The sequence below is a fragment of the Harpia harpyja genome, chromosome 8 (assembly GCF_026419915.1).
Source record: "Harpia harpyja isolate bHarHar1 chromosome 8, bHarHar1 primary haplotype, whole genome shotgun sequence".
Lineage (NCBI taxonomy): Eukaryota > Metazoa > Chordata > Aves > Accipitriformes > Accipitridae > Harpia > Harpia harpyja.
In genome coordinates, this window is record NC_068947.1 from 1,301,316 (window position 1) to 1,308,902 (window position 7,587).

Below are 7,587 nucleotides of genomic sequence, written 5' to 3' on the forward strand. Positions count from 1 at the left end.
CGCGTCCGCCCTCCCCCCGGCCCGGCCCGCCGCTCCGGGCCCGGCTTCCGCTCACAACATGGCCGCCCCGGTCCTACCTGCCCGACTCAACGGCGCCTGCGCGTCGCCACCGCCGGGCGGGGATACCGCCGCCCCGGCCCTTCCCCGACCGCAGGTGCCGGGCCGGGGGCGCTGAGGTACGCCCGGGCCGGCGGAGCGGGAGTCTGGAGCGCGGCGTCTGCCGGAGGCCCGGGCGGCAGCGGGTCAGTCGCCGGCGCGGCCCTGCCGCCGCCCCTGGCCGTCGGGCAGCGGGGGGGACGACACACACACGCTCGGTGACGGCGGGCCGGAGCGGGGCCGGGGCTGCCGGTGTAGGTTTCGCCCAGCGTTGTGTAGGGCAGCGGCGGGCGAGGCGCCCGTGTGGGGATTTCCCCCTCAGGGCGGCCGGTTGGGTCAGGCCGGCCCCGGCGGGAAGGGCTGGGAAGCCCGGCCGGGGCTGTCGGTGCTGAGGCCGGGGAGCTGAGGGGAGCGGGGGTTGGTTTGGACGAGCAGAAGGGCGGATGGAGGAGTTCGGAGGCGTGGTGCCGGGCAGGGTACGGTTAGGCGAAGAGGGAAAGGAATTAAGATGCAGGAATTTGTTTTTATGGCAATACCGTTTCAGCAGCGGGTTGCCTCGAAGCGGGAAAGTCATACTTCGGCAGGCCAGGAGACGTGAAGGTAAAGCTGTCAAAAAAACCCCCACAGGTTCTGAAAACAGCCCTGACTTTACTTTTTATCCTCAGCTGTAAGCTAGTGCACAAACAGCCGACTTAAACGTATACCGAGATCCACGAACCTATGCGGTCTTACATGGTTCTCTTAAAACGTTAAGCGCTGTAATAAACACCCATCCTTTGGCAACGTCAGATGGCTTGGCTGATGCAGAAGAATCCTTGAAACATTAGACCAGCGGCTCAAGGCGGGTACTGGTGTCAAAGCCAAATTTTTCAGAACTGTGCTTGAGAAGGCCCCCGCTGTGTTTTCAACAGCCCCCACTGTCCCAAAGCGTTTCTAGATTTTGACAGGTCACATGCTTTGTTCCATCCTTCATAAAAGTTAACATTCTTTAAATATTTGGAGTTTTTTGGGGGGTGGGAGGAATGGCAAGAGTGCTAGTAATGAAAAATGTGTGTGTGCGTGCATGCACACAGCACTGTGATGAACACAGGCTACTTCTGTCTCTGCTTGGTAGCGTTTTTGATCTCACTTTATATTCATGTAAGCATAAATACCTCTCTACAAAGGAGTGGATAGGCAGTTGCTCATAATGAATCAGACTTCAGCCGGTACTACAGAGGCTTCCATATCTGGAGTAAAAGGTCAGAGCTGAATGATCCCTTGAAGCCGTCACCACTGCCAGGAGAAGCAGCTGTGCCCTCCCCTTGCTCACTGCTCTTCAATCTGGCCCTTGCATCAGCCTCTCTTTTGAAGTGGTGCAATTGCTTGTGCTGCCACGTGGTGAGTTAGACTGGGGAATAGATCTACGTCAAAACTAACCCTACCCTTTTTACCTTCTGTTGTCCGCAAAAAAAAACCCCAACAACAAATGCTATCAAAATTTGAGTTAAAGGTTGAAGAGAGGTCGGGACTGATTCCTTCAAAAACAGACAATTTGCAAAACTCTGGCCAGTTATTGGTATGAAATTTAGAGCAAGGTAACAGAAAACAGGTAATTCAGTAGTGCTTGGCAGCATTTATGCTTAATAGCATGATGTTAATAACAAGGAATAATTTTTTTGTAGTCTGATCAGTACCAGGTCACTTCAGCCTCAAACTGGCTGCTGGAATGTTGAATAGAAAACTCATAGATATTCACAGCAGTCGTACATTATGTGTTTGACACACAAATCAGGACTTTTTTAAAAATCCTTGAGTTCATGTAGAAATCCACGATGAAAAAAATGTTTCCTTCCATCCCTCTGGAAACATCATTTTCTACTCCCTCACAGGGATAATTCGCTTTACATTATCAAAGCTCATGCATTTGTACCTGCCTACATCAACTACACACAGTGAGGCACGTACATCTGAGATGTGCCATTAGGGAGAAGAACCTAAGCAGCTGAAAAGTGGCGACGATAACAGGGAGAAAACCCTAACCCTAGGCTTGCATTTAACATAGTTCAAGCCATCCCTCTTTATATTAGACTTCCTTCCTCTAAATAAAAAATTCCATGATCTCCTCTTTTCCTTTCATAGTTGTCTAGTCCTTTCCTGCCATAGGTGCCTATTCCAAATGACTTGTTTGAATTAAAACTCTCTTTAGAAGGAGAGTGGGTGTCACATTTCAGTTAGTATCTCTAAATTTTGTGTGGTCATCTTTTGTCCTTCCCTGTACGTGTCCTACGAATCCAGAAAAAACAAGGGCAAAGATCTTATGTGCTAGCATATAAGAGGGCTGCAAACAATAGAAATCTGACCTTTTCTCAGGCACTGAACTACAGAGGGTAGGCGGAAGTATGCCGTTTCATTGTTCAGGGGTTTGAGTATTATCACACCACACATTTAAATTTTATAAAGGAGAAAGCTGCATCAAGATTTTAATAGGAGCTACTATGCAAGGACAGAGTTCAGGGCAAGAAAATCATCTGGAAATTGTCTCCATGGGGAAGAGAAACATATCAGTTAATCTCTGGAAGATGCGGGGGATTCTGACTTTCAGATCCTGCTAAGCTCAGACTTGGATCGTCCTCCCGGTGAGAGGTAAGACGCTGAAGATATTTTGCCTCAAGACAGCAGCTCCTGTTTTTCATTTCTTTTGTCTCAGGCCAAAGCAAGATCATGCTTTCACCCATGGCAGCAGGCCTTTCCTTTTACCCTCTTTCCCTCTAGGCACAGCCATCGCTACTTGACTGTAGTCACCACGAATAACTGTCTGTCACCAGACTTGGTTGTGGGGGTTTATTTCACCTTTGCATAAGTGGTTGCAATCGTATTGTGTCCACAGAGATGTTTTACATGCATTGCACTGGAAAATTTGTGATCACATTCGTTAGGAAAAGGGTAGCGTGTGGCACTGAAACGATAGTGCTGTATAAAATCCTGTTAACCTGTCATCACATGAATTTGGTGGGCTTCACGAGCTGCACCATTTTTTGATCTCGCTTCTAACAAATCTCACTAAAATGTCACCCTATTGAAAGGGAGACATCAGCTTAGTAGGACTTACCTGTCTTCTCCACAGAAGGCGTCTTGATGTGTGAGTAGCAGAAATTGGGGAAGCTTGCTTATGGTCGGTGGTATCTAATGCTTTGCCTAGCTTTGGAGTAGTACCTACTTACTCTTTGCAATTAAGGCAGAATTCACGGCAGAGTTAGTAAATCACCATAGTCATACTCCAAAAATAAGAAGTGTAAAACGGGATTAGTTTGCTATTATTACTATCAGAATAATATTTGGGAGCTTGAACTTGCATTTTTAAAATATAAATAGAAGGGGGGGAAAGCAAACTATTTATGGCAACAAAAACCACAATCCGACACTCCTCTAGAAGGTGTAGTAGTGTGTTAGGTGTGAATTATAATGCAGTATCTTCTGGATTAAAATGAGTAGCATATGAAAAAGTAAATGCATTCCAAAAGTGTGAAATTCAGTTTCAAGTATTACAACCACAATACTGAGGTGTATGATTTGAATTTAATACACAAGAAAATATACAGAAGTTACTGTCCAAATTTACATGGGAAAAACCTCCAAGGAGTTAAAAAAAAAAAAATCGATACATTTTATTTGTACAGCTAGTAGATGCAGACAGTCTCTTACTCTCAAGACACCTGGGTTCAGTTCCTAGCAGATCACAAAGGACAACTGTGTAATTTAGCAAGTCACCTAATATAGATGAGATTCAACTAAGGAGCCTTAGTCTTTCTTAATGATGTTTTCAAAAGTGTGAAGAGGCCTTGATTGGAGAAGTGTAAATACATCCTGCCAAAATAGACTAAGGAAGCCTTAGTGCTAATTAGAACTGGTTGCTCCATGCTTTAGTTGCAAATATAAAGAACATCTCCTTAACCTCATTGGGGTATCAAAAGGATGGTTTCACCGATGTTTGGAAAGCTGACAAAGACCAGGGGGAGAGAGACAAAGTGCTGCAAGAAGTTTCCAGCTGGTGTGAGTTGTCATAGCAGAGACACCAGAAGGATCGGCTATAGGAACCAGGTTTAAAGAAAGTTTTAATCGATAATTAAAAAGGGAAGAACTGAAATGAATGGCTATTGTGTATTAAGACTTAACCTGACCTTTCAAACAACATCTGCTGAAGGGTGCTTTCACCATTACAGGCCCCTGGATGATGGAATCTTACAGGAATGCAAACATTTCCTACAATTTCCTCTGGCAGGCTCTTCTTTGAAGTTCTGATCCTGCAAGTGTAGTAGAGGACATGGTAATGACAACGAGAATACTTCTAAATGCTCCGTATATTAGAGATATGGTGTCTGACTCACTGCTTAAAACTGTAGCTTTTCTGGACATATGTATGTTTGCATAAAATTGCACTGAAAGAGTAAAGCCTAATGGATCAGGCTCAATGGTATTACTGCTCTGAGTTTTATCTGTGGTCATTATACTAGCAGGAAATATTGTGCCTGTGGTTTCTACATCCTGAGTGGAAATCTGGAATTCAATAAAATATGGTCTCATTACAGCATACCTGTCTCCAACATATGTTCTCATTTTAGTGTTTCTGTACATACAGATAGCTCAGATTTATCTTCTGAGTGACAAAGCTTATCCTGTTCACCGCAGAGTATGAGAAACCTTTTGCTGAGCTTTGAAATCTTGAAACTTTTGAAATCTTAAAACTCAATACAAGTTGTCACCCCATTATGGTGGAGCATTGAGAGGCAGATCAGAATTTCAGATCGTGGTATTTTGAGACAAAAAGGAAACAGCAGAGTATGAACAAGGATCAGTCCCCAAGGGTCGGTGTTCTCCTGGGTTAAATATGACACAAGCTAGCTGTTCACAAAAAAGAAAAAAAAAAAAGATACAAAGGTGATAGAGGTAGAATATGGTATTATATTATACAAGATAGTGTAGCAATAACAAACATGTCAGCTTCACAAGTCACTGCTATAAAACACAACCAGGCCTAGAGGAGGCCACAGCATTATATATACCTTACACGTCTCGTCCCCCAGACCTAGGAGTTTAAGGGTCACATACCTTTCTATTATTGTCATCAAATTAGGTCTGATTTAAAGAGTTGCTACTGACAAGCAAAGCCCAGTTTATCTAGCTTTTTGGGAGCTAACCTTACTACCTTAATTTCCTGATTTTATGCTCTCCCAATTAAATAGTTTTAATGTCATCCCTTGGTCTCTTCAAAAGCTACCCACCAAATCATCTACTCTAACAATCTTACTCTTCACTTCCTTTTATAGATTATCCACTGTGTCTTAGCCAAGAATGCCTTTTAAATCTAGAAAGCTTTACTTTCCCTTTCCTGACCCTTAATTACACTCAACAGGATTCTCCTGACTGAGCTAACAGCTGTCCTTTATCCTGCTTGACAACACCCAATCCTCATTCCCACCAGTCTGCTGCTCTGTTCTGAAATACCTGCTGTTGAAGTGATCAGACCTAAAAATGTAGTTTGCTGCCTCTGCTGGTTTGAAAGATCCATGTGTTCTCTCAAGACAGTTCACTCGCGCTTCCACCAGCATCTCTCGTTTGTGCCTTGTCTTTTGCCCTGCAGAAAACCAAGCGGTGCCACTCAGAGGGGGGCCCAGGTTTGTGACCATGCCCGTATATGTTCTCCAGTGATCAATAAAACTTGTTCCATCATCAAATGTACATCACAAGGGATCGTAACTGTGCATGTTGTACAACAGGCTGTATGTATGTAGTATTTTCCCCATCTCCCTGTATGATGTCTGCTGTTCCAGTGCAGCTGGGGAATTCCTGCCGTGAGCCCTGGCCCCCTCATAATTCAGGTATGTGACGGGTTCACACTCCCATGTATTGTTCGTATGTGACTTCTGTGAAAAATGAGGTTCACTGGTGGTTGACTTACCCTGAAGTGTTTCTTCACCGCTCAGTATGAGCTGGGGGTTGGCAAACTCCAAAGCGTACTAGCACACTTCCTTGTGTCCCATGGGTGAGTCGCTGGTGAAAAGGTGCCTACTCTGAAGATGGACGTTTTAGATCCCCCGCAATCATTCCAGGACCGTGCGGTGACACGGTTCCACAGTGAGTGCTCATTTCCATCACCCAAAGTCTGTGCTTACGGGAGGGAGGCATGAACGTGGTGGAAGCCAGCTCGTTATCTGGAAGGAGCGGAGAGAAACGTGTTAGCTGAAACAACCCTGTCCCCCTTATGGGTACTGCACTCTGCCCCTGCTGTGTTGACCCACTTTGTCCTGTTTGATGGAGCAAAGACATCCTCAGGGCCTTGCTCCAGAGTCACAACCTTGCCAAAAGGAGTAGCAAGATGAGGAGGCAGCAACATTTATCCAGTATTGCAGCTGAAGGCTATGTTAAGACACGGTCCCTCATTTGGAGCTGCGGTGTTGCAAAAAGGTATGTATGTGACAGGTGAGTCGGGAACGGTACAGGCTGTGCTGTCTGAGCTGTAAAAGGTTCTGGGCTATGGTGTGCCTAAGCTGAGAAGTGGTAGGGACTTGACCTACTGCTAGATCGGGCAAGATACTGTGGGTGGAGGAGGGGAGGTTGTGGAAGGTTTTTGGCTTGTTGGTCATTCTCCAGTAAGTGAGAAGGAAGGTAGCGTAAGGTGTGGGAGGAGACGGAAAGGGGAGGCTTAGAATAGGAGATGGCTCTTTAAACAGGGAAGAGGAAAGAGAGCAAAACAATGCTAAAGAGCATATAAGGAGCAGTTGTGTCTTAGAAATGAATAGCCAGTTAATCCTATGTAAGAATTTTTGTGTCAATATTTAGTGAATCACAGGAAATCGGAAAGGCTGATGTGTTAACAGTGGTAAGTCATAGAGATGCTCTAAGCAATTGTAGAAATCTGCCAATATTTTCTTTTTGAGAGTCACTTGATACAAGACTAATGAAACAAACAATCATTCCCTGTCTCATTAAATCCATTACAACGAGATAAAATTTCCAATGGCTTCAGCTAAATGTTTGCAGTAAGAAGCAAATTTTCAGCTCATGAGTGGGCCTGCAAGTTAATAGAGTCTTTGGTATTACATCACCACAGACAGTAGAAAGGATTAAATGAGTTGTCAGGATCATGTTCCTCCTCTACTCATTCACTTTCAGCAAACCTGAAACTTTGTCTGACTTCAAAGAAGCTATTTTAAAAATCACAATTTTCAGGAAGGAATGACGTTGTTTTGCCTGCTTCACCAGAATGAATGCTCCTCTGCTGCGCACAAACGAGTTGCTTGCCCTAGTTGAACAAAAGCTGCGACGAGGGCTTTGATCAGTGTTGACAGTGTTCCTGCAGTATTTCAGTGTCTCATTCCTTTGTGCTTTCTAGAACCACTACAAATGACATTGGTTAAGAGAGACTGTAAATTGCAATAAGATGGCCATCACCAGGGAGTGCTGAATTGGTCTGTTGCAAGGATTCTTTAATTATTAATTTCATTGCTACAG

At 44.8% G+C, this 7,587-nt stretch overlaps 1 long non-coding RNA gene across 4 annotated transcripts; it reads left to right on the top strand.

The window, feature by feature from the left end:
- Nucleotides 1-63: 63 nt before the first annotated feature.
- On the top strand, nucleotides 64-4,666 carry LOC128144712 (uncharacterized). Of its 4 annotated transcripts, none has more exons than XR_008236162.1 (2): nucleotides 64-176; nucleotides 641-4,666. It is a non-coding gene; the product is annotated as an uncharacterized LOC128144712 (long non-coding RNA). The 4 variants fall into 4 exon arrangements; XR_008236161.1 differs by having other exon boundaries at nucleotides 67-176; nucleotides 644-4,666; XR_008236164.1 differs by having other exon boundaries at nucleotides 75-176; nucleotides 851-4,666.
- Nucleotides 4,667-7,587: the final 2,921 nt, after the last annotated feature.